This window comes from Perognathus longimembris, chromosome 9 (genome assembly GCF_023159225.1).
Source record: "Perognathus longimembris pacificus isolate PPM17 chromosome 9, ASM2315922v1, whole genome shotgun sequence".
Taxonomy (NCBI): domain Eukaryota; kingdom Metazoa; phylum Chordata; class Mammalia; order Rodentia; family Heteromyidae; genus Perognathus; species Perognathus longimembris.
In genome coordinates this window covers 59,897,884-59,925,870 of record NC_063169.1, presented here as the reverse complement: position 1 = coordinate 59,925,870, position 27,987 = coordinate 59,897,884, and the positions used below count along the sequence as shown (strand labels likewise).

Here is a 27,987-nt window from a genome sequence, read left to right as displayed (position 1 = left end):
CTATGTTGATTGCAACTTCAACTCTTGGTGTATCATCTTAGCATACTGAGCCATGTGTTTTAGAAACTAGTCCCTTTGAGGATTATAGGAGCAACTCTGGTGTAGTTTGGATGTAGCTAACATAAACAATGAATGCCCTGAATTCAGTCCCTAAAAGAGAAATAATTGATCCTTTTCTTATTATTAGTAACAACAAACCCTTACTATAAAGGTTCTGTATATAACAGTGAGCATGGTGAAAATAACAATAGGTAGTTGGGCCTAATGTAGAAAGGAATCTACCCACGTATCTGTAAGTGTGGTGGGTTAAGTCTGGGGGGGCGGGGGGAGGAGAGAGGTTGAGTTTGCATAGAACAGCTTTTGAAATCAAAGCCTGTCTTGAGATTATGTCAAATAAATACTGGTGTTCTGTGTTACGAAGGTTAAATTGTCACTGTGGTAGTCAGTTGGGTTTCGTTGTTTTTTTGGTGTTTTGTTTCTTTTTTTTGGGGGGGGGTGTTCTTGCTGGCCCTGAACGCTGCCTGAGCACTGTCTCTGAGCCTGTTTGTGCTCACGGCTAGAGCTCCACGACTGGGGCCACAGCTCCACTTCTGACTTTTTTCTGAATAGTTTAATAGAGATAAAAGTCTCACAGACTTTCTTGCCCAGGCTGGCTTCGAACCATGGTCTTCAATTTCAGCCTCCTGAGTACCTAGGCAGCTGGCTTGTGATGGTCCATTTTGTGTGTTAATTGACCCGGCTATGGTTCCAGCTTTGTAAAATCATTTCACATGTCATTAAAGTCCATAATCAGCCTATTTACATAAGAAAGCGAATCCTAGATTACCTGAGGGGGGTTGGCTTTTAGTTGAAGGATTTTAGGAAGAAATGCTACCTATGATATCAGCTTCAACTCATGCCTGTGAGGTCCAGCCTGCCATCCTGATTAATGTTATAAACACTTTTATGTACAGATTTATATTTGAACACAAGTTTTGATTTGTCTCCGTGGCTGTCATGGACTAGCGTATGTCCTTCCTGCACCCATCAATGTATATGTGAAGTTCCAACTCCCCCTGTTCCCAGTATCTCAGGGTTCAAAGCCTGGGCAGGAAAGTACATGAGTCTCTTCACTTAATCACAGAAAAATCCAGAAGTGGAGCTGTGGCTCAAGTGGTGGAGTGCTAGCTTTGAGCAAAAGGATGTCAAGGACAGCATCCAAGCCCAGGGTTCAAGCCCCACAACTGGGAAAAAAAAAAAAAAAAGATCCTTCACTTAGTCCCTTTTATAAAGACCTTCCATAGAAGATAACATTACAGGTTCCATGATAATAGACTGGCAGTAACTTGGCCCTGGAGTTTGATCCAATGCATATGTGAGAGGCCTGATTCTGGCTTTGGTTGTGTTGGAAGACAGTGGGATCTTTAAGAATTGGGGCTGAGTCGGGAGGTCTTAGATCACTGGAAGCTTTGGTTTAGGGTAACTGGAGAAGTCCAATGCCCTTCCTCTCTGTTTTTGCTGCCTGGCAGATGTGACATAAACAGTTTGCTCTGCCCTGCCCTGCTGCTCCGAGCATGCCGCCTCATTACAGGCCGAGGAACAGTGGGACCAACCAGCTGTGCACTGAGATCTCCAAAACTGGGGGCCAAAACAAACCTCTTCTCACATGACTATTCATCTCAGGCATTTCTCACAGTAATGGAAAGCTGACTATCACAGAGTTCCTAACTCTGGTCCTGTTTTTCATCGCTGTGCTGTGATGGATGGATACTTCTTACTACTGGTAGTACTCTTTTCTGTTTAGTTTGTCTGTTCAGTTTGACAGTGGGGAAAGCTGAAGGGTCGAAAAGGTCTGCTGAGCTGCAAAGACTGTGTAAAGCCTTCTTGGAAGGTTTGTATATATAGTGACATCAATTTTGAGCTCTAACTTCCATTTTAAAATACAGATTTGGGCAGAGTAGGTGGGAAAGGAGGGATATAACTCAATGGCAGATCACTTGTCTCCCATGTTTGAGGCCTTGGGTTCTATCCCCAATGGAAAAGAAAAGGAGGAGGGAAGTTTAAGCTTTATAGTTTGAAACTGAAGTAAATCTTTTAAATATAAAAGATTCAGGCCATCTGGATTCACACATGACAAGCCTTTCTATTTTCTGTAATATTTCTCATAGCATGGATTGTACTCTCCAACCGGCCTGTCTACGCTGCCACCTTGGCACAAGTAACGGGACAAGGGACAGGTAATTGTATGTGAGACAAGCTAAGGTTTGTGTGGAGAAAGCACCTTAACCTCTGAATCTCTAGAGGCTCAGAGCCCAGGGAGAAAGAGGCATCATGTGGAGTTTCCTTTAACCTCTCTCTTCCACAGGGGCCTCCTCACTGGAACTGTAAACCATGTTCCCATTCTCCCAGCCGGTGACATCTGCACCTTTGCCTCTTCAGAGGCTACCTAAGATGAACCCTCTGGCCACTCTCAAAAGGATCCAGAGGTTGCTGGTTCCTGTACTGCTTATATGTGATGGTAGTAATAACAGCCCTAATGAGACTATTTTAAAATTTAAAAAAAAACACTTGTATTAGAAATAGAAAAATTAATACAATGTATGTACATCCTTTAAAACAATTATATCACATGAAATACTAAAAATCCAGGAAGGGAAGAGGTGAGAGGGTCATTAGTCCCATTCCTAAGGAAGGAAGTTGAGTGCTAAAAGACAATTTTCAGGAAAAAGAAGTAAAAGCAGACTTACATACAGAAATAAAACTGAACACACAGTGAAGAGTTTGTTTAACTCATTTCCATGAGGGAACCAGAGAGACAACATGACAATTTCAGAAAAGAAGCACGAATTGATAGGATATATATGAATAGGATATATGATAGGATATATATGAATGTTAAAATTAATGGCGTATAGAGGTATAATGGTTCTCCACCTAGGAAAAGAGGTAGGGAGTTTATAGCAAACAGGACAGAATTTGTCCTGGGCCACCAGGTGCCTGGCAAGGAACTGCATAATCTGAGAAAGGCTATCTAGACAATGCGTAGATTGCCATAGAAGGCTTGGGTGTAAACCTGAAGACTACCACCAAATTACAAGTGTGTATACTACTCTGCCATGTTCAATATCCTAGCTTCTGAGATAGGTCCTCCTTTATCAAGTTGAGTCAAAGAGAGTTACAAAGATTTAAAAATGAAAATATAAAAAGTGAACTGCTATTAGAGTCCTGCTTTATCTTGAAATGCTCCTTGAAACAAGACACCAAGAGGGAGCTGAACCTAACTCCAAAATGAAGCCAGCCCCAGATCTTGCTCCAAGGCACCTGGCTTCTCCCTGCAGTTGGAATGACAGCTTGAATCAGAAAAAAAGGTGACAACCTACTTCTAAATCACTACAGGAATCACATCAGTGGGCTCAAAGGCACCTGCCCGAGCTCAGGCTGCCACAACAAAATGCCTTAGACTGTGGGGCGCTTCAGCAATAGGGAGCTATTTTCTTGTACTCTAGAGGTTAGATGTCTGGACTCAACATGGTTGAGTTCCGGTGAGAGATCTTTGCCTGACTTGTAGACTGACGCCTTCTCACTGTGTGGGAACAGTCCTTCAAGATCTCTCAGAAGAGCTCGAGTGCCATCTTGATGACTCCACCTTCATGATCTCCTCCAAAACTAGTTATCTTACCTACTGCCCCCCCCATCTCCAGATACCAGCACATTTGGGTTCAAGCTGTAATCTACAAGTTTTGAGGCCACACAATTCAGTCTGCAGCAGTGCCAATTACGAACTCAAATCAGCACCTAAACCAGGGACCTGAGATGGTCACAATCATTGGGAAGAAAATAGAATACAGCAGTTTACAAAAATGTGACAATGTATGTATACAATGTATGTATACAATGTATGTATTCTGTACTAGACATAAAGAGAAAGGTACCACAGTTCCAATATACGCGGGCTTTAAATCTTATTTAATAGTTTGGGTTTATTAGGCTGAACAAAGGGCATTAAAAAGAGACATTAACAAATCTAGCTATCACAATGACCTAAAAATGTGACAGCTCAAAGAAACAAATCATCATTCAGGTAGGATGGCCCGGAAATCTAGGACATCATCAAGTGTTGGTCCCTGAGGGCTTTTCACTTGGAAAGACTGCAATGTCCTTCTTTCTTTCTTTTTTTTTCCTTTCTTTTTTTAACTTGCTATTATTCTCCAAACCTTTTATTAGTTTGCTCATGAGCTGTATCTTATTCATAAGCTAAGTGACTTTAAAATAAAACCACTCCCAGCTTCATGCCATATTAATTACCATCTTTTAAAAAAAACACCTTGATCATTTATTTTGCTTTGCTATTGTTATTTTCATTTTTTAAAAAACATCTTCCACTTCATTTTCAGAACCTTTTTTAGTTTTAAAGGTGTTTGGCACAAGTAAGAATAGCAGGGTCTGAGAATGTGGCTCAAATGGTAGGGCACTTGCCTAGTAAAGGGGAGACTCTGAGTTTGAACCTTGCACTACCAATAAAATAAATACAACAATGAAGAAAAGAGTAATGGAATTTTTTATAATGGACATGAACAATGTAAACAAATGCTTAGACTCCTAAATGAAGGCATAAATCACGTGAAAAGAGGGAAAGAATCTGTAGATGAGCTAAAACACAGGAAAACTACAGGATTTGTCTTTTCTTTTTTGCCAGTCCTGGGGCATGGACTCAGGGCCTGAGCACTGTCCCTGGCTTCTTTTTGCTCAAGGCTAGCACTCTGCCACTTGAGCCACAGCACTACTTCTGGCTTTTTCTATATATGTGGTGCTGAGGAATCGAACCCAGGGCTTCATGTATGCGAGGCAAGCACTCTACCACTAGGCCATATTCCCAACCCCAGGATTTTTTTAGTTGAATCCTGTTCACTTTTGCCTTCCAAAGTATCTACCTAAAGGTTAAATATTAACTAAAGTTTACGGAGAAAGAATGTTGATCTCGTTACATATTTGTTCATGCTCCTTACTGTCTTTCCTATACACAAGTGAAGCTGTCAGGACTTAGCAGTTTGGCTGGTTGATTGACAGCGGCCAGGCCTTCCCCTAGGCCCAGCTGCAGCAGTGATTGCCCGGATGTACATTTGCCACTATTCCAGATTGAAGGGAAGAGGGTGGACTGGGCCAGCTATTACTGTCTACTGCAGCCTCAAGTTTGGAGGAGCTGTGAGCATCATTGCTTCCATTCTCGAAGTTCCATCACAGGAAGTGGCCCTCTGCTCTCCTAGAAGCCACAGGGATGCCACCAGGAAGGATGTGATCATCCTGGCCATCACACTGCTTTAAAGGCCTCCCTGCTGCTCAGGGAGATTTCCATTCAGCTGCAGAAAGTGCCACAGTTGTCATGGCAGGCGTGAAACCTGGGACTTCATGTCCCAGAAGCCATCACCTTAAGAGCATCCATTAGAGAAGACTGCTTCAGCCATGACTCCTGCAGACGCCCTGGGAGAGGAAGCATGGAGACGTCACCTCTGCCGCGGTGACTTCCAGTGACCTCAGGTGACCCTGACCACAGCTGCTCCAGATGTCACCACCCACATTGCAGATATCCTCAGGTCAGCAAGGTGCCGCCTCCCCCAGCCCATGACAACTGGAACAGGCATGTCAAGAATACCTGTGCAGAGGCTGGGAATATGGCCTAGTGGCAAGAGTGCTTGCCTCATATACATGAGGCCCTGGGTTCGATTCCTTAGCACCACATAAACAGAAAATGGCCAGAAGTGGTGCTGTGGCTCAAGTGGCAGAGTGCTAGCCTTGAGCAAAAAAGCCAGGGACGGTGCTCAGGCCCTGAGTTCACGGCCTAGGACTGGCCAAAAAAAAAATACCTGTGCAAAATGGCATGGCTAAGAGACATGTTGGGTCAGCGTACAGGAGGCTACACCCATGTTGACTGGTGACATAAACAGCCCTCTCTCTTCTCCTCCCATCAAGTCTGAGCTCCCTCCTATGCATCGTACTCTCTGTGCTGCAAGATAAGCCCAATAAAGCCTTGTCATCTTTTGTCACCAGAAGGGTAGATGAGCTGGCTTCATGAAGAGCAGACAGTATACCAAGGTCTGCTAGTCATGAGCATGCCCAGCCACTAGAAGGTGACAGAAAAAGCCAGAAACAGAAATGTGGTAGAGTGCTAGCCTTGAGCAAAAGAGCTCAGGGACAGCAACTGGGCCCTGAGTCCAAGCCCCACAACTGAGAAAAAAAAAAAAAGAGTAGAAATCTGGGACTGCTGAAGGCAAAGATCTACAGAAGGTAAGAACCACAGAACACAAAAACTGTGGAGAGCTGAGACTAAAGGAGAAGTGCAGCCTCAGCCCAGAGTGAAGTTCCAGCTCCAGCCGCGGAAGAGCAGCCGTAAACAGCTGGTTGCTGAGCTGTTAGCATTCAGGCATTCTGCGACAGTAAGAGAAGGGGACCGCTGACACCACAGCTCTTTAGCTAGCGCTAAAGGAACTGCATTTTGGGCTGAGAATATGGCTCAGTGGTAGAGTGCTTGCCTTACCATGCATGAAGCCCTGAGTTCAATTCCTCAGTACCACCTAAACTGAAATAAGCCAGAAATGGGGCTGTAGCCCAAGTGGTAGAGCTGTAGCCTGAGCACAGAGAGAGAGGCTCAGGGACAGAACCCAGGCCCTGAGTTCAAGTCCCAGGACTGACAGAAAAAAAGGAACTGGATTTTTCTATTCATTATTTCTATCTCAATATAGCAAAAGAACTTACAGCTGGTAAAAATGAAATCACACAGTAAAAAGGAGAAGAGGCCATCTACTAGGTCAACAAAGTGAAAGAATAAAATGATTGCATAAAGAAATGCATACAAAGAAGAATCTCAAATTGTTAGCATTTACTCTCTTATGTCTCCGCACAAATATTACCTTGTCTCCTTTACCTGTGTTTATTCCATAGAGCTTCATTCAGACTTTGCTTACAAAACTTGCAATGGGGTGTCATAATCTATTTGCAAAATTTTCTAGATAGAGATCCAAAAACTAAGAAAAAGACTCATTTATAATTGTTGGGTGAATCTGACACCATCAAGTTCAAAGTCTAGTCTAACTATTAATACACAGTTTATTTTTTTATTTGCTCAGTTGTTCAACCAAAATTACCCAAGGATCTACTATGTAAGTGAACACTCCTGAAGTCCAGGAGAAAGAAGTAAATTTTACATCTTGATGGCAGGTGACAGAGGATTTCCTAGGACACAGAAATGAATAATTAGATAGAAAAACAAAGAAGTGGAATGAATCTGCAGTTCTTAGTAGTCTGATACTGCCAACTTCATTTGTATGAAAATACTCCTTCAGAAAGGAACACGATACTGTATATGCTCAAAATAGACTTACTCGCCTTTATGTTTGTTTTGGCTCTTGAGACAGTCTCACTGGGTAGCCCAGACTCATCTCAAACTCATGACCCCCCTGTTTCAGCCTCCAGAATACTAGGATAAAAACAGGAACACAACTCAGAACACAGTGCGGAGCCTGAAACACAAAATGTTAGTGTTCAACACTGTTCAATGTTACTGCCAAGTTATGTGCAAGGTGCTATAATTCAATGATGTCATATTTTCCATTAAGAGTTTGCTGGCTTATTTGTTTTTTGCAATGCTTGGGATTGAACTCGGGAACTTTCACTTGCTAGACACCCAGCCATTGTTTGAGCTGGAGCCTCAAGACGTTTTATGGCTAGATTGTCTTCCAATCCAGTTCCCTGATTGCTGCATCTCAAGTAGCTAAGATTACCAGCTTGGGCCACTGTGCCTGGGTAAGGACACTTTTTTTTAGACTTGTTATATTAATTCTCACAATGTCATATAAGTTTACCCATAATCTTCAAGAGTTTCTTTCTTGTACTGTTTTTGGTTGCTGTTATACAGTATATTTCAGAATTCACACCTGCTGCATAATTGAAATCCTGTACACCTTCACTCACAACACCCTATTCTTCCCACTTTACAACAACCATCCTGCACATTTCCATGTGTTAGGTGATTTTAGATTTTTGTGTACAAGTAAAATCATATTGTCATTTTCTCCGGCCATCTGGTTTATTTCTTTTAGCATAATGACCTCTAGGTTTGTCCCTATGGTCACAATGAGAAAGATATTTCTCATCATGCTAGCATATGGTATTTTTTTATAATAAGCTAAGCCGTCTAACACACATTGTTCTTACATGTAGCATGTGTTATACTGTGACTAAAAAGGTGCATGAGCTCAGGCAGGCTCCATCCTCGCTCGGGGGACACACTCCGGCAGGTGACTCCGCATGACCTCTGTGGATACAAGCTTGTCCTTCACACTTTGGTAAACAGCTGATTTTCCTTCTGAAATCTGGCTCCTAAAAGGTTTGCAAAGAAAAAATAAAATCAAAGAATACCACACAGTTCAGTGCCACGTATACTGAAGAATAAAGTGATTGTAACTTACAAATTCCAGTGCCACCCGTCTCTGTATAAAAACAATGCACTCCATAAATGGCTTCACCAGCTGTGTGGGAATATTGTTAATTGCTTTCTGGCAACACCACCACTTGAGGGATGACAACAACGGCAATAATCTGTAGATTGAGTGCCTACTGTGTGAGAGAGTAATTTAGACACATAAAGCCAACTCGGCCTAGTATTTCCTTTCAGATTCATGTCATATGGTGTCCATTGGACAGAAAAAAAAAAGTGAGCCAATTACTAATAATTGTAATTAGTACCTGTTGGGGATTCATCTTGGCCTTAAGGGGGGGGAAGGGCAAGGAGAGCGCTCCCGAGACGCCGCCCTTCCCCCAGCCCTGGGGCAGTGTGGAAGTGAGCCACACCTATCTCCTTCTGGGTCCAGAACCAGAAGGGATAGCTTCAAGACCATCCCCCACCTTGTGCCAGCGAGCACACATGCTCTCCTTTCATGCGCGGGCTTTGTCCAGAGGGCGGTACTATGGGAAGTGACATCCGCCCATGAGGGAGGTCCTTGGGAGCTGCTCTTGGATGGACAAGCTCGCTAGCCTATCGCCAGCTCATGCTCAATCCTGGTCATCATTACTATATTACTGTGAGCCCCTCCCGATTAAATTGGATTGCTCTCCAAAGCGTCTCCGAGATCTGTCTGCGCCTGGCTTCCTTGGTGCGTAAGGAGGGAGGAAAAGGGGATCTCGTTTCGGCCACGTGCACCTTAGGCTAGCCCATGTCCCTTCGCTCCACCTTGGCCGCCTGCAGGTGGGGCGCCCAGGGGAGAGGGTGAAAAGGGGAGCACTGATAAGGGAGTAAGATTAGCATCCCCGCACCAGGGGAGGTAAATCTAGCCTGGCAATTGCCAAAATATGTAGTATATGCTAGGCAATACTATACTTCTTAACATAGATTTGCTAATATAATCTTTATAATAGATGAACAGGAAAATGCTATATTCATTTTACAACTAGAATAGCAAGCATAAGAGATTAAGACGGTGAGTGCAGTCATATTGCTGCCTGCAGGAATTTGGTCGTATTCAAGTGTGACACTAATCTTTACACTTTTCCTTTTAGCATAAATGTTCATATGCCAGGTGAAACTGAGTATTTTCTCCTTAGGTTACCTTGAGAGGGTGCTTTGGTCTTTGTACAAAGCTAAATTGTGGACATCCGTTCAGTTGTGTCCAGTAGAAAGTTCTAGGATGAGCCAGGCAACAGTGGCTCACTTCTAGCGAATTAGGAGGCTGAGATCTGCTGGATTGTTTTGAGGCCACCTTGCACACGAAAGTTTACTAGACTCCATCTGCAGAATAACTAGGAAAAATAAAAAGCCACCTAAAGACAGCAAAAAACAACCCCCTCGCATGACCGGAGGTAGAGCTCAAGTGGTAGAAGTCCAACCTAGCAAGCATGAGGCCCATGAGACTGGCCCCTTGGGGCTTCCATGGTGTCAGGTGGTTGGGAAGAATGCGGGTGGCAGATGTTGTCCTTTCACTCTGCACCTCCCAGGCTGCCCTAAGCCACAGGCTTCCACACCCTCCGGCATCACCCATTAGGAAGCTCATCCCTCGCTCTTATAGGATTTAAATCGTAGGTCAGTTCTTTAGGGGGTTGTGGGTAGAAATAAAAAGTGACTCATTTGCCAGAATTAGGATCTTGGGGTTTTTTGTTTCTATTTTGAATGGTATTAGAGCCGGAGAATTCAAGTTATTAATGACAAACCTCATGGGTAAGTTAACCAAATAAGAATGACAAACCAAAATTTCCCTGGAGCATAAACTGCACAAAACTTGGCAAGGTTAGGAGCAAAGTGTGTACAGCAGTTGAGCAACGTGGCGAAACAGCTGTCCTCTCTCTCCAAATGAGGGAGTAGTCACTGGATGAGACATATGCTAAGCTAAATTGGGACATAAGAGGTATTTAAGTGACATAAGATTAATACCTGAACTTGGACAGGATCATTCAATTTATTGTTAATTTTCCAAGAATCTTTCTTCAGTTAGATCAAATAATGCCTATGACCGTGAAAAATCAGTAGCTGTTGGTAACAGGATTCTTGATTTTTTGGTCAGGTAAAGTCCGTGGTTTTATGTTTTCCCAATTCTTTTTAGGTGCTTTTCAGTTGGGAAGTAATGAATAATGAATGATAAGAAAAACCTTTTAAAAAGGTCTGTATATTCACAACTCTATTGAGATTTTCATAGTGATTGTAATATGTAACATGGTCCAAAATATTACAGTGATATTAGGCAAACAGATGATAAGTTTCTTCTCCAGGGAAAGTTTGGGGTACAAAGATGAGTATAAATTATACATTCTCTTACAATAAATATGAGTGTGACACAGTGTATTTCAATAGAAGATTAGTGGGTATATTAGATATTTCTGAAAGTCTGACTATAAGCCTATGATTACCTTAGGCAATCAAACATAAAAGAGAGAGTTTAGGAAACTGGTCAGGTAGGAACAGATGGAGAAGAAGACGCAGCGACATCAGTTTCCTCTCCCACCTTGGGCTTTCTTAAGACCTGGCAAAGATGGCGCCTAAACACCCCAGATGCCATTACCCTTCTGGTTGCAGGTTCCAATGTAAACAAACACCACCATTCCTGAATATTTCAATGAGAATAGTCAACCAAACTTAACCTACGGCCTATCCTGGATCGCTCTTGCAGAAGCATAAATAACAGAAGGTGGGAGGGGGGGGAAGAAAAAAAGAGAAGAGGGACACAAACTTCCTGCTCTTGATCCAAATAAGAGGATGTTTATCTACCTCAGAAAATCGTCTGGACAGTTTCTGGAATGAGGAGATAGTAAACATTTTCTTAACACATACTTGAAAGGAGATGAAAACACCTCTCACCCCTCTCACCTTCCTTGTCTGATAGTTTCCCACTGCTCACAGGCATCACTGTTGGTAACCCAGCGGGAAGTCTGGGGTAGGATGATGACAAGCTAGCAACTTGTCTGGGTTCTCTAGGGACCAGAATATCTGAACCCCAAATAGAAACTCCTACTCTGGCATATAACCGGACAAGGATACAGAATATTTTAAGTAGCAACTTAAAACCTACTGTCCCAGAAAACTTCCCCAGCTTCTATTTTTCTAGCAGAGGCATTTCTAGGTATGTCACTTCATTTGCAAGAGAAAACTTTTAATTCTTGTGCACCTTATTTCCCTTTAAATACAAACCTTTCTCCTGAGACTCAATGTTCTTTGTTAAAAAAAAAAAAAAAAAAGGGGGCTGGGGATATAGCCTAGTGGCAAGAGTGCCTGCCTCGGATACATGAGGCCCTAGGTTCGATTCCCCAGCACCACATATACAGAAAACGGCCAGAAGCGGCGCTGTGGCTCAAGTGGCAGAGTTCTAGCCTTGAGCGGGAAGAAGCCAGGGACAGTGCTCAAGCCCTGAGTCCAAGGCCCAGGACTGGCAAAAAATAAAAAAGATCTAATTTCTGGGAATCAAAACAAAAAAATACCACTGTCATGAGCTATTTCTATTTTATTTCTGGTGGCAAATAATTATTCCCAATGTTTTGCATCTTAGAGTTTAGGCCAAGGAAATAAATAAAAGTTATTTAATGATTATCTCATCTTGCTATGCTGAAAAGATCCTCCATAATGATTCTTATCTATTCCATCAACATATTTTAAAGACTAAGTGCCAGGTTGTGGGGCAGGCTAGAGATGCTGAGCCTCTAGTCTCAAGTTCCTCTTCTCCTTGGAGAGGTAGGAAGTGCTGTGATTTCACCATTTTGCCTGATAAAATTCAGGGTGAAACTTATTCTCAATGCAATGGTCTTAAGAGGTGTGGTCTTTACAAGATTGAGGACTCTGTCTGCCTCACTCAGCTTGTCTCCTTTATTAAAGGGGTCACAAGGAATTCACCCTTTTAGTGATCCCCTTCCATCCCTTCTGCTGTGTAACAGTACCATTGTCCTTCCTGAGGATGCACCAGCAAAGTACCGTCTTGGAACCTGAGAGCAAACTTCACCAGAATCCAATCCCGTCATGCCTTGATCATGGAATTCCCACCCTCTAGAACAGTGAACAAATTCATTTCTTGATTCTTATAAATTCCCCCACCTGTGGTGTTTTGCTATAGCTTCACACATGGCCTGATACAGGAAAAACAAGGAAAATAGGTGCTTTGAAAACAGACACACCAAGGAGAGTCCAGCCTTCTTCAGAGGGAGGAAGGTAATAATCCCAGTAAGGAAGAGAGATGTGAATCCACAAAATATGTACCATGTGTCCTGCCATAGTCCCAGCGTTCTTTGGGTCTCCCATTACTCTCAGAACAAGATGTCTTGTCTTGAACTAAAGAATGTTACTTCATGGCTTCCTGGTCTTAGATCACAGGCATCAGACTCAGTGGACTGAGTCCAATGAGGCATGAGAGGTCTGAATGCAGCGAAGCCTGAGAGAGAGAGGACACCTTGCACAAGTCTAAGTAGATATGAGAGCAGGAGCTGCCGATGTAGAGTCACTGAAGGGTGAGCTGGATGGAACACACTGCCCAGCAATAGCTTGAGGGGAATTCTTTGACAGTGCTTTTACTGCACCTGCATTTTGACTGGGGCCCATCACTTGAGCTAAAATACAAACCTTATCACTTCTGCCAGCACTTAGTTTCTGATTTTAGAGCATTTCAGATTTTGGATTTGGGGGTTACCAGTGATTCACCTTGTGTGTACTGACATGGTCTTTGCACTTTCCACAAATTTGCTGGGATGATGTCATGAGGCAGATGCTGCTGTTCTACAAGTTACCCAGGAAGGAGCTGTGAACGGCTGAGGCACTTGACCACGTTGTAGAGCTAAGAAGGTGTTTGGGCTGCCTGCCCTGAGGCTGTGTTCTCTCCACTCCCAGGCCATGAGACTTTCTGTAGATTTAGAGATGACACCTTGTGGAAAATGCAAGTTACCAAGTCCCTATTACCTCCAGCAACCATCATCTTGGTCCAGCTTTTGACACAATGGGAGAGGAAATATTTTGGTTTTGAGCTCCTTGACAAATGTGTACAATTTGGGACTTTGAATGAGAAAGTTTAAATGTTTATACATCAGGTCTTTGAGGCTGATTTGAAGTAAAAATGAGAGGCAGATCTATTCCATCTTTGGACAAATATTAGCTGTGGGATTGATGAGAATTTGAGGCCCAAGCTTTCCTTAGAAAGCTCCTGGTTCTTCACACTAAGGCTTAAAGGCAGCGCAACACAGCAAAGGGTCTTGCAGGAAACTGACAGAGGCCCACATGAAAAAGGAAAAGAATTTGTTATGTTATAAAATCTATAAGGGACTAAGATCTAAATAATATGACAGGAAAATACTCAGGTCTTAAGAAATAACTAGGGGTGGAGGGGTTGGAGGATTTAGCTCAGTGGAAGACCACTTGCCTGGCAACTGCAAGGCCCCGAGTTCAGTCCTTAGCTCTGCCTGACAGGAAGGAAGGAAGGAAGGGAGGGAGGGAGGGAGGGAGGGAGGGAGGGAGGGAGGGAAGGAGGGAAGGAGGGAGGGAAGGAGAAGGGAGGGAGAAAGGAAGGGAGGAAGGAAGGAAGGAAGGAAAGAAAGAAGGAAGGAAGGAAAACAAAAAGAAAAGAAAAATCTGGGAGCTGGTGGCTCATGCCTGTAATTCTAGCTACTCAGGAGGCTAAAATCTGAGGATTACAGTTAAAAGCCAGCTGGGGCAGAAAAGCCCCTGAGACTCTTATCTCCAATAAACCCTAAAAAGCTGGATATGGTGCTGTGGCTCAACATGATAGAGAACTAGCCTTGAGCAAAATTCTCAGTGACCATGCCTAAGTTTTGAGTTCCAGAAGAAGAAAAAGAAGAAGGAGGAGGAGGAGGAAGAGGAAGAAGAGAAGGAGGAGAGGAAGAAGAGGAGGAGGAGGAGGAGGAGGAGGAGGAGGAGGAGGAGGAGGAGGAGGAGGAGGAGGAGGAGGAGGAGGAGGAGGAGGAGGAGGAAGAGGAAGAGGAGGAGAGGAAGAAGAAGAAGAAGAAGAAGAAGAAGAAGAAGAAGAAGAAGAAGAAGAAGAAGAAGAAGAAGAAGAAGAAGAAGAAGAAGAAGAAGAAGAAACAACTGGTATGTGGGCGCTAGAGGAATTGAGGAAGGAAGGAGGGCAAATAGGGTCAAAATACTTGATATGTGAAAAAGAGAGTCAAGAAACTTGTCATGTGTGAAAATGGGGAGCCACGAAGGGGGGAGGTGAAATGAGAGTGAGAGGGCATGAGAACCGGTGTGTATATATGGACATGTCAGAATGAAACTCCTTAGTACAACTGATTGTTGCTAATTTAGGAAAAAACAACAAGGAAGAACTGACAGTACCAGTGTTAGCAGGAAGCCAGTGCAGCTATCTGCCTCCCCTCCCTGTGTTCAACGAGACAAGATTTCAGGCAAGTTTCAACACACAGTGAAAGTGGGAGGAAAGAATGGGGCAAAGAAAGGAGATTTGTATGCGGCTGATACCATGGGAAGATGGCACTCCAATTCATCTTCAGTCATCTTCCAGGTACAGACGTGAGAACTGGGTTTAAATCGAGACAGGCCGAGGCCTACTTCCAGTTACCAGAGTGGTTTGATCAGTCATCATCTCAGTTCCGGTTTTCTCGGTGTTTGTGCTATCATCCCTTGACGGGAGCAATCTGTTCCCCAGGCTCCAGGATGCAGTCTGATCATTATAGGTAATGGTTCTCCTCTGGGAGTGTCTGTTCTGCAAGGCTCTGTGCTTCCTCAGGGGCAGCTTCAGTCTCTTGTGATAAGGATGCTATCAGTCAGTCCTGTCCTTCCTGAAGCCCAAGGAAATTGCAAAGTTGACTGTGGAGAGAAAGACTTTGAACCATGACAAACATAAAATAAAGGCAGGGGTTCTAGGTGAATGCAGTTTTAAGTATGGAATTTGGGCTGTCTCTATAGCGAGAACAACAGATTAGCCTCTGAGGTCTGAGATTGCCTACGAGAAATCCCTATCCCTGGGTTCTCTCTCTCTCTCTCTCTCTCTCTCGCTCTCTCTCTCTTTCTCTCTCTCTCTTTCTCTCTCTCTGTTTGTCTCTCTGTCTCTGTCTCTCTGTGTCTGTCTGTCTGTCTCTTTCTGTTGCTGTTTCTTTGCTCTGTGCCAGTTTTTTTCTCATACTGAGCTAGGATTTCTCTGTGTGGCAGATATACGATCACTGATATCTTAAGCTTCACATCTCAATCCCATCATAAGATGAGATTTCCTCACATGCTGTACACAACTCTCCAATCAACCGACAAACCAAAGAATGCCTCTGGACACAGTGATCAGAACACTTGGGTTACCCAGCCATGGAATACTCTACCCCTTCTTGGAGGCCGAATTTTAATGAGCAAAAGAAAGGTTCCAAAAAGAGTAGTTTCCTTCAGAAAGAATGGTAAATATATTCCACATTATTGTCTTGCCTCAGTCTCTCTTAAAAAGTAGAAACTGTCTGTGCTACACTATAGACTTAATATTTATTTCATTGATGGATTAAAAATTCTTAACATCTTTTCATGAGAGATTTAAGAGCATTAAAGGGATTCATAAATATAATGATAAGCTGCTAGTAAAGTATTCCAATAAATCAAAAAGTACAGATGGCCTAAGAATGAAAAATGGAGAGGGGAACAAAACTAGACGTAGATCTGAGTATGCTGGTGTATGCCTATAATCCCATCCCTTAGGAAGTTGAAGCTAGATGATCTAGTTTGAGAGCAGCCTGGGCTATATAACAAGAGCCTTCATCCTCCAAAAACTAAGTGTAGTAATTAGTTAAATGAAAAATTAAATCATTTGAACTATGGGTTTTACCATGACTGTCAATGAGAAAATTGAAATCTAATTGGTAATTAAAATCAAATTCATGATTTAAAAAAAAAAGTATCAATTACTTAAGATGAGCACATTCTTTCTTGACTAGCCCGAGAAGGGAAACACTGCAGTACTTCTTCATAAAGAATGTGGAATATAGTGACACAAATCCCATAGGGCGCTACAGCGAGCGATGACTGGACAAGCCCTGGTATCATACCAAACACAGTTCAGGAGCAACAGTCCTGTTCAGCCCCCAAAGCAAGAGATGTTGAAAGTATATTTTAGCTTCCTTGTTTAACCCAGTGAACACATCCTGAGGAATATCACCAAACATTGTATGAACAAGATATAAGGGGATGAATAATGTACACGCTTTTTCTGAAATTACCATTGGCCATTGTTGTCCTTAGTTGAGCTTTTAATAGACACTTGAGTGACAAAGGAGGCAAGAATGCCCTTATTGGCAAGTAACTAGCAATATGTCTATGTGGCCAACTAAAGACACAATTACATAGCTACTGCTGGGATGGGTCATTTGTGAAAAGCAGAACACCCAAAAGTGTTCCTGAAACCATCCTATTTCTTCTAGGAGTTAAGTGAAATACTGTCCAAATGCATATGCTAAGTGAATGAGGGCTTTGCTATGCAGTGCAGTTCTGTTGGTATGACCTCATTACAAAGACAAACTTATAATAAAAGACCACAAGGAAAATTTCTGGGGTGACCTATTCTATATCTTGGTTTGGGAAGTAAGTTCACGACTACCATGCTAGTTGAAAACCAGAACTCTAAACGGGGGGGGGGGGGGGGGGGGTGTGGAGTTGAGTTTTAAGCTAACTGTAGTTTAATTTCCAAAAGACAAATTTAGGGCTCACAGCAATCTGTTATGACATGGGTAATTTTATTTCTGATTTCAAAACAACTTTGAAAATTTTTATATGACAAGTGGGAGTATAGGAATGTTGACCTGATATTTGACAGCAAGTTGTTCAAATAATCGTAGTTAATATTATGAATATATTTATAGAAATAGTCTATACTTTCTAGAGTAACATAGGTAAGTGCTATACACCTAGAATTGGTTTCTAGATAATGCTGGTTGTTCGGATGAAGCAAGATAGCCAGTGAGGCTGAGGGACTGTATTGAAGAGTCTGACATGCTAATCTCCCCTTAATGTGTTTGAGGTTCTCTCTAACAAAACTTTTTTCTTTTTAAGAGAACCACAGGTGGCTCATGCCAGTAAGCCTAGCTCACCTGGAGGCTGAGGTCTGAGAATCATAGTTCAAAGCCAGCTGAAGGTGGAGGTATGACTCAAGTGGGAGAGTACCAACCTGAGCAAGAAGCCAAGTAAAACCAGGCACCAGTGGCTTGGGCCTGTCTGAGTATGATGAAAGTTCGAGGCTAGCCCAGGCAGGAAAGTCTATGAGACTCTTATCTCCAATTAACCTGGGGAAAAAAAGCCAGAAATGGAGCTGTGGCTCAAGTGGTAAAGTGCTAGCCTTGAGCAAAAACAAACAAACAAAAAACCCCTCAGGAACAGCACCCAAGCCCTGAGTTCAAGCCCCAGGACCGGTACAAAACAAATTTTTGAATATGTGGTGATCTGTAAAGCCAGACCTTCTTCATCCTATGAAAAAGTGACAAAAAAAGAATGCAGAAAACACACTTGATCAGAGGAACCAATGCAAATATGAAAACTCACAGTAGAGTTGTTTATTCAATTCCAGATTTGGGGCACATCTACTGCTATGGTGGTGGGAAATTCCTCAGGAGGGGCAGCACTTCATGCTCAACCACTAGGCTGGTTCTGGGCTGAGCTCCTGAACCATTGTTGATTTGAATTCACCAAAACAAGAACAACAACAAAATAAATTGAATACTAACTGAAAAAATTTAAGTGGCCTAAACATTGGTACAAACAATAGACCCCTGTATATTTCTGTCATTTCTTTCCTCTTCTGTTAAGGATATCTGTTGTGTAAATTTTATTTTATGCCATCTTGTTCTGTACTTTTCAAAACACAAATCCATTTGAAAGGGAAGATAAAAGCTCTACAAGATGTCATTCTGGATCATGTAATAATTGCATGCTTTAAGATTTGATTCTATGGTCACTTTTATCAGTTAAAATAACCATCTTCTAGGTATATATGGTCTTCATCCTTCTAGCATGCCTCTGTTCTTCATTCCCAAGAAAGCCAGGGCTGGGAAGCTTAGGGTCATGACTGTCACAGGGGATCAGCGCCAGCCTGGCTCAGACCACGATGGAAGACAGCCAGCAGCACCAAGCCAAAAGGAGCTGGGACAAGAACATGGGTCACACAGCCAGAAGCAAACAGGCTGGGAGAGGTCAAAACAGACTGAGTCTACAGGACAGAAAGTTTAGCCCTGCTTGCTGTTCCTTGTGACTAGACATTCTTGTGCATGAGTGTGTGTGTGTGTGTGTGTGTGTGTGTGTGTGTGTGTGTGTGTGCCAGTCATGGGGCTTGAACTTAGGGCCTGGGTGCTTTCCCTGATATTTTGTGCTCAAGGCTAGTAGCACTACCATTTGAGCCACAACTCCACTTCTAGCTTTTGGGTGGTGAATTGAAGAAAAGAGTCTCACAGACTTTCCTGTCCTGGCTAGCTTTGAACAATGATCCTCAGATCTCAGCCTCCTGGGTAGCTAGGATTACAGGCGTGAGCCACCAGTGTGTGGGGATTTTTTGTTTGTTTGGGCTTTTAAAAAATCTGTGTTTGCTGTTGTTGGTGTCTTTTCTTTTCTGGTACTGGGGATTGATCCCAGGATATTGCACTTTGCCACTGAGCTACATCCCAACATGGATTTTTTTTAAAGTGTTATTTCCAAATAGGATCTCAAAAATCTTGTCTGGTGTTAATAATGTTTCACTTTCATGTGGTTTATAATAGAACCTTATTAGCATAGTTATTATAGCATAGTTTATTATTTATACATAGATTTGTATATAAGATGGGACCCGTAAAGCCTTTGCTTCCTGTCACAAATCTAGCAAAACAATCTAAGAATAAAGATGAGATTTAGAGGTTCCTTTCAATGTAATATTAGAAATAACCTTTCTAATCCTCCAATCTGAGTACTAGAAACATGTGAAGAGTGTCTTGTTGTTTGTTGTGTCTCAGATCTACTTATTCCCACCCATCATTGCTGGTGTCTTTCCCATTTCATTGAACTCTGTCTTGGCCAAAAAATCCCAGATACCTTAAGATGGGTTCCAGCCCTAGTTCTTAACCCTCCTCAACACCAAAATCTCCTTTGACTAAGGTTGTCCATTTAGTTTCCTCTTCTCTCCCTTTCCAGTTTTAAATGATTGTATTACCAGTCAGAGAGTAGAGAATTTTACTAATTAGCTTGTTTATTAGGTTCCACTTTAAGTGTTCGAAACAATACATAAATAGGTCATGCAGGGGCTTACAAATGAGTTACCCAATTTCAGATGGAAAATATTTGCAACACTCAAGTACTCAGAAGAGTAGTCAAGGGCCACAATTTTTGATGGGAGGGCAACATAGTGGTATGGATGCCAGTCATTTGCCTGACTCCCACCTGTTCTGTTGTTGCCAATAATTAATTCCATGGCCCTAGAGAGGCATTTGGTGCCAATGTTCATCAAATGATGGGGTTAATGATCTATAAGGTCCAATATACTTGCTAGAGTTTCGTTGTTCTGAACTCAGATCTGAACACAGGAGACCCGAGCCCTACCTCCATTTCTGTGCTGTGACCCTTTGGGCTTCTCACAATTCCTCACTTCATGAGAAACTCCAAATACGCTCAGTGCTAAGTTGTAATAACTTGAATAACTCAGAATATGATAGTGAAGTATCAGTAATTTGGTATAAAAGCAGTTAACTTCTTCAACACCAGAGTCCACTTTAACTAAAGTTGTCTGTTCCTTTTATAATTGTATTGTAAATGTATCATAGAAATGTCAGAGGCAGAATTAGCTTAATGTGATTGTGTTTATCAAAACAGATTCACATGACTTCTGGGGGAAAAACTTGCATGACTGTGAAAATAGCAAAATAAAAGAATGCTATCACTTGTGATCTTTCACAAGTGAACATAGAAAAAAATGTCCAGACTACAAACACGTTTCCAGTCAAAGCCTTTCTGCTCTTACTGAAATACAGCTGGGAGAGGCTAGACATTATGGACAGTATTCCACACTTGCTTATGCCTGGAATAAGTCATAAAAGGGGCACCCAAGACAGTGAAGAAGATTCCCAACCAGATCTCTCCTCAGCCAGTTCCGTTATTACCCTCTCCCACTATCCCAGAAGATCTGAAACCTTTCAGACATCCTAGAACAGCTCTGATGTTACTGTTCACATTATGCCATGTCAGGGGTCTCTAAACCATTAGCTTCCACAATCATTAATTCAGATACAGCCATTGGTTACAAAGATAGCCTGAAATCATTTGATGTATTTTGCATTCAGGCCAGATCTGCAAAGTACTATCTGCCTTCTGTTTCTTCTAGAAGTCTTCTTTCCTCTGTTTTGCACACGCTATGTTCTGCTGTAAACATTGAAAGTATGTAACCAACTGTGAGAAGCTGGAGTTACGCTAGTGTGTGGGCATCCTTTCCTTTGATTTTTCCAAGGAAACGATTGTATGACAGCCCCCTCCCCCACTCCCCATAGGACAGGATGAAATATAAACATATGTTGTTGATACTATTTCTCTGCATAGGACACACTGACAAGTGGGTGGGCAGACACGGGTGTGGCCAGCTCACTCCACTCTGAGAGAGACTTGGAGACAGATGAAAGCACCCAAAGATGACGGGGCCTTTAGGTTGTGTGGTCTAGCTTTCCTGAGTAACTCACATAGGCTTGCTTTAGAACTTTCCATTTGGGGTTGGAAATTAAACATCTCATAGGCAAGCTGCAAGTCAATTTAGACTTAATCTAATTTGTTTGAGTGTGCTTGCTTTCAGTATCTTGTTAGATAAATCACATTCTGTGAGCCTAAGAGGTCTTAGACTCTGAGTCTGACACAGAAATGGATTTTATAGCTCTTCCTATTTGCAAATGGTGGGTGATAAGAACAGTCACAGTGCTGCAGGGTGCATAAAATGCTGGGGACTTCGGAGAAAGGATGCTAAGGGCAATTACTTCAGTTTTCCCTTTGGGCCAGTGACTCAGTGAAACTTCTATACAATGTCAAAGCAAATTTAGGATGATCCTAGGATTGCGTGTGAAGAGTTGATCACATCATATCTTAATGTGTAATTCTCTCAGAAAGAAAAGGCAGATCCAGACTCAGAACTGTTGGTGGAACACTTGCAAGTTTCACTCCCTGTCATGCTGGAATGTTCCATTCCCATGCTTCAGATCCTCTTCCAACAAATGTCCATAGTTCTTCTAAATGAAATACAGTCATTTACAACACTGTTCAAATAGGCGAATCAAGAGGACATCATAACTAGCAGGAAACAACGTGATAATGGAGTTCACCTTGTCTCTGGGAGATGTTGGACCACTTGACTTTGAGGGAAAGAGGGCAAACTATCAGCCATAGGGCTTTTTCTCAAGGGAACATCAATCCCACAGGAATCAGAGGGTATTTTCCAGGTGCCAGATTCATTTTTTAAGCTGATCTAAATGAAGATCATGTTCATTCTGTACCTTCTACATTTTGAAGGACCAAATCAGAAAGGCTCATGATTTCTTTCTAGGTCTTACCCTTCTTACCATTAGAAGACATCCAATTATTCTTTTGATGGGAAAAGTCTTCCAGAGTCTATATTTTATTGTCAAGACTTCTGTGATAAGAGTCTGTTTCATTACAATGACTTACCCTATCTTCAGTGGTCAGTAGTATCGCCTAAAATTATTGACGACTTACACATTTTTTTCTCTCCAGTCCACCCTTCCATATGTTGACTATATTTTGAATTATTTGTAGAAATCAAGAGTAACAGACAAAATGCTAGTTGATTAATTAATTAAGGAAATAGTCTGTTTTCGAAGGACAAGTTAATGTGTCACCTTTGCTATTTCCATAGATAGAAAACAGTTCACTGACCTTGAGGTTTACCTTGAAGTGTGCCAAGGTAGCTGTGGGAAGATGAGCTTCTAAACCAGTGTCACTATGTAACTTTTTTCCCTTTAGTATAAGAACAAGCAAGAAAAAAGTCTGTTTAAAAGTATGTTATCATCTCAAGTTATGACATAACAATAATTTACAATTCTTTTTTTTTTCTTCTTTTGCCAGTCCTAGGGCTTGAACTCAGGGCCTGAACACTGTCCCTGGCTTCTTTTTGCTCAAGGCTGGCACTCTACCACTTGAGCCACAGCGCCACTTCTGGCCTTTTCTATATACATGGTGCTGAGGAATCGAACCTAGGGCTTCATGTATACAAGCCAAGCACTCTTGCCACTAGGCCATATTCCCAGCCCCAACAATTTACAATTCTTGGTGCAACACATATACCATTTAACCAACACTTATGTACTATCAATGGTTTTATAGTAGGTGTTGGGGATATTGGAATAAACTAGAAAGACAATAGTGAATAGCTCTGCCAATGGGGTCACTAGATTTGAACTGTAAGTCCTAACACAGGTTTCGGCTGCAAATCTACTGGAAGAACTCACTGCCCCCAGAGGATCTGCACTCAATTGTTCTGAGTTTTCCCGAAAGTTTGCCAAAGGTGCTCGAGAATAAACTTACTGAAGATCTCGTGCTCCTGCTTCTTCTTTATCTCTCAGTCCACTGAGTATGAGGCAGAGCATTGGCCCTATGGTGATAGGCCTGCCCAGCTTCTGAAGATGCCCTTGTAGCTCCGTCAGACTGTGTAGGGCAGGTGGTCTCCAGTAGGAGTCGATGGGAAAGCACTTCCACGTGCCCAGGATGGTGCCACACAATGCATCACATGGGTTTTACACACTCCTGGATTGCACTTCTTTGTTCCTGTCTACCATCCTTCCTTGTTAAGATGTCTGACTTCTCTAGGATCTGCTTAAGAAAAAGATATCTAACACACGCTGGGCACTTTCTAGCTTTTTATTTGCTATTAACTCACTAATCCTCAAAATAGCAAAAGTAGGAAGGTAGACTGAAAGTACTTTTCTTTCCTATGTACAGATGAGAAAATGTTGATGAGAATGGATTATCCTAATAGTTTAAAACTCCAGACATTCACTGTCACATTTCCTGGGGATCAGAGCATGATGGAGGGCCTCACCTTCTAAGGTTTCTCTGTGAGACTGCAACTGATGGTATGATCAGGGCTGGGGTCTTGTCTGAAAGGTCAACGGTGAAAGGATCAACTTTCACATCATGTACAGGGCGGCCATTGGGGGCATTTTACTCCTTTGGACGTTGAGCTCACAGTCTGCATTTCTAGTTGGCTCTTTGTAGTCTAGGCGAATCTGTCATTTTCAGATCACATGGACCTCCCTAATGTAACAACTTGTTTCATAAAAGCCAGCAAGGAGGAAGTCTGATAGCAACACAATGTCACAATCTTGTAATCATGCCAGTAATAACCCAGTGCCTTTCACATATTCTATTGGTTAGAAGCAAGTTTTAGCTCCTGTCCATGTAAGGAGAAAAGACAGTCTACAAATCTTGGGGCTGGGGATATGGCCTAGTGGCAAGAGTGCCTGCCTCATATACATGAGGCCCTGGGTTTGATTCCCCAGCACCACATATACAGAAAATGGCCAGAAGTGGCACTGTGGCTCAAGTGGCAGAGTGCTAGCCTTGCGCAAAAAGAAGTGCTCAGGCCCTGAGTCCAAGCCCCAGGACTGGCCAAAAAAAAAAAAAAAATCATAAATCTTTATCTTTATTTTTTGCATTATGTAAATATATAGGATATTATTATGGTGATTGATTTTCCCCCTCACGTGTGATTTTTTAAAATGTTAAAACAACATCATGTCAGGCACTTCTGGCTTGTGCATGCAATCCTAGCAACTCAGGAGGCTGAGATCTGAGGATCACAGTTCAAAACCAAACCAGGCAGGGAAGTCCATGAGACTCTTTATCTCCAATTAACGCCCCCCCACACACACACCAAAAAACTGAAGTGGAGCTGTGGCTCAAGAGGTAGAATGCTAGCCTTAAACAAAAGTAGCTCAAGCTCAGAGTTCAAGCCCCAGGACCAGCACAAAACAACAACAAAAACCATCATAAGGCTTTCATGCAATTGTTTGGATTTCCAAGAGCTATTAGAAAAACTAATCAGAAGACATGGTGCTAGTGTTTCCTCTCTTGTCATGTGGCAACAGCTGTTGACTAGAACAAAATTGACAACATAGTAACAGTGTGCTTGTCTGCTGCCAACAACTCCCTCTGGGTCCACTTTTTCCTAGCATGACATTAACTGGTGGCATTAGCCTGTGCTACCACTGCTATAGTCAGTAGGGCCCAGAACTGAAATGAGACCATCTATAGGGTAAAACTGGTTTCCGAGGATGGAGGTGTGGTTCAAGGCCAAGTGCAAAGCCTGAGCTCAAACTCCAGTATCACACACACACACACACACACACACACACACACACACACGCGCGCGCGCACGCGGGCACGCACACACACAGTATTCTAGGTAGTGTGTAGGGAATTTATTTCAATAACCCTACACATAAACTAAACATTATCCACTCACAAAGTTACACATATGGTAATCCGGTGTTGATTAATAGCCGAAGCAAGGCACCACACTGGGTCACACCTGAAATCCTAGCTACTCAAAAAGTTGAGATCTGACGATCACAGTTCAAAGCCACTCCAGGAAGAAAAGTCCATGAGACTCTCAATTAGATACACACACACACACACACACACACACACACACACACACACACACCACACACACACACCCCTCCACAGTGGAGCTGTGACTCAAGTGGTAGAGTGCCAGCTTTGAATGAAAAGGCAAAGGGACAGCATCCAGACCCACAGTTCAAACTCATGTGGACACCCACACAAGCTGAAAGGCAACTTCCTTCTCTGTCCACCCTTAAACTAGTGTCTAACACCTCAGTCTTAGCACCTGAACTGCAAATGCCACCACATCTTCAAGCACTACTTTCAGGGAATATAAGTATTTATTTGTTCCTTTATTCTGTGTGCTGGGTACTACATTAATAAATGTAACTGTAGTAACTTTAGTAACTTGAATTGGGAAACATGGAAACGCACTGACAAGTATTTTCAACATCTCTTCTCAAGTTTACTGTATACAGGACCAAAACCAGTTCATTCACTTTTCTTCTATTCTAGGCTGTCTTGGTTCAAAGCCTATGGATCATATAAAACTGCAGGGCTGACCTGAGGTTATAAACATCATCCTAGGTCACTGTCTTCAAATTATCCTATATTTATGTATTGTCATATTCTTCATACTGCAAATGAACTTGCATAGGTAATATAATTATAGCTATTAGATTCTAGACTCTGGCTAGTAGGTGGTTCAAACAGCCTTTTTCCCTTGCAAGTTCTTAGGATCCAAACATAAAAGAGAAATTGTGTTTCCCACAGCCATGGCAGATAGTAATTCTGACTGTCTCATGATTTCACAGCTGCGAATCAGCCCCCACCCACTCACATTTGTGTCTCTGGCCAGTGATGCCTTCCTTAATTAGTACATGACTTAAACTGCAGTCCTGACTTATCAGGTGCTTAGCCCCTGGGCAACCTGAGTACAGGCCGATCTCATTGGGAAAGAAAACCTACTTGAACACAGATGCAATTTGCCCCTGACATTGAATAAAGGGAAGAACATTTGATCTGGTTGTTGCTTTTACTATCAACTGAATTTGTTTTTCTCTGTTAACTTCTGACTTCTAGGCTTTTTAGATATTGTGTTAATTTATTTTTATGGCTCTTATACCTCAGTAACATGAGAATGACCTCCCTCATAAATTTCTAGAGGATCTAGATTCTAGTCACGAAGATCTCTATTTTCTCTAAGTCTGTGTGTGTGAAATCACCTGTAGGATGCAATTTGATAAACAGGAAAAACTCTCTTTAAGGGAGTAGGCAGATCAAACCTGGTACTGTTTTTGTTTATTTGCCTCAAACTGCCTAAGCCTCTGTTAGTTCCCTTGGTGGCTAAGCCAGATAGCCTAGCTCTAGAATCCTATGCACATAATCCCTGTAGATGAAGAAAGATGTGATATTTGACATTCCCTTCAGTTGCCATTGGTTAGAGCTAAATTCTCCGATAGAGGCACAGATGGAAGGTTTCCTGAGGATGTGAAATGAAACAGGATAGAAAATGAAAAAAAAAGATGAAGCGAGAGTAAATTTTAATTTCTGAGACAAGGATACATTTAGCAACTATAATGTACATGATAGCACATTAGATACTCCAGGGAAATATAAAAGCAACACAAAACCTGCTTCCCTGGGTTTGGGAGATAATCTATGACCTGAAACAGACTATGAAACTGATAAGGGTGTTCTTTTCGCACACCAAATGCTGATAATAGATAGTAGATGCTACAGACGCGTCTTGCACAGGCTGTGGGATTGGAGCTGAAGCCTGGCGCCAAGTCAGGTCTTTTCTATAAGCAAGGTGGTTCCTGCATGGTGTGTGGTAGAGAAACGAAGGAACCCAAAACAGTCTAGGCTGAAAGATGCACTTTGAGGAAACAGGGACAGGAGTTAAAAAGACTTTTTTCAATGAGCACTAGGTAGGCATTGCAGATGCCTAAATAAAAGAAAAAACTAGATAAAATTGAGATTTGTGATTTTCTTTTCTTTCTTTTGCTAGCCCTGGGGCTTGGAGTCAGGGCCTTAGCACTGTCCCTGGCTTCCTTTTGCTCAAGGCTGGCACTCTACAACTTGAGTCACAGTACCACTTCTGGCCTTTTCTGTTTATGTGATGCTGAGGAATTGAACCCAGGGCTTCATGCATACTAGGCAAGCACTCTACCACTAGGCCACATCCCCAGCCCTGACTTGTGGTTTTCTTACAGAAGGTTTGAGGGAGAAAACACCAGGGGGAGAAAAGGGTTAGACAACAGCAGGAGTCCAAATTTGCCTAAGACAATAACTAGGAGTGTGAAAGAGAAAAAAAGTTTGCTTGTTTATTATTCATTTATTCAGGCTGAAAGGTATGAGAAGATTGTCTGGACTGGAAAATTATTCCGATGGACAAAGCTGACCCAGAGGTGTCTAGCCTGAATGACTCCGCTTGAGGTGGGACAAGGTGACCTCATGTCAAGTGAGGTGACTTAGTCAAGGGACAAAAAGAAATCTCCATATCCCAAAGTGCAATCGTTGGACTTGAAAGCTGGGAAGGACCCTGAAAAGCTGAAAGGAACTCCAGACCCTTCATTTCTAGAGACAGCCAATGAAGCAGTGAAGCCCGTGTGACTCAGAACCCTGTGGTCAGAAGTGAGCCCAGCCTCCTCCCACTCGGTCACCAGCCCGCTTCACCACCTTTCCCGTTTGAAGATCAGGGCGGGCCCATCTACAGCCAAATTCGATTTATTTTTAAAGTTGATTAAAAAAAAACCCACCACCCTAATTTCTTTTTTTTTTTTCCTCTTCACTTAAAGAACCGAGGTTTGCACTGCGATTGACCGAAATTCTTAACTGGCTTTTCACCCCCCTTCAAATCCACTGGTCTTTAGAAGCCAAACGTCTAAGCAGGTGGCAGGGACTCGTGCAGGGAGGGTCTTTCCCGTGGAACGGGCTTTCCCCGCACGGGCAGATTCCAAGACAGCGACCGG

At 42.5% G+C, this 27,987-nt stretch overlaps 1 protein-coding gene across 1 annotated transcript in view; it reads left to right on the top strand.

The window, feature by feature from the left end:
• Shprh (SNF2 histone linker PHD RING helicase) overlaps positions 1–25,918 on the top strand; it is an 80,288-nt gene extending 54,370 nt beyond the window's left edge. Inside the window, exons 31-33 of the mRNA XM_048354244.1 lie at positions 5,287–5,295; positions 24,532–24,541; positions 25,905–25,918. The gene's annotated coding sequence lies outside the window, so the exon portion shown is untranslated. The remainder of the gene's footprint in view (positions 1–5,286; positions 5,296–24,531; positions 24,542–25,904) is intronic.
• Positions 25,919–27,987: the final 2,069 nt, after the last annotated feature.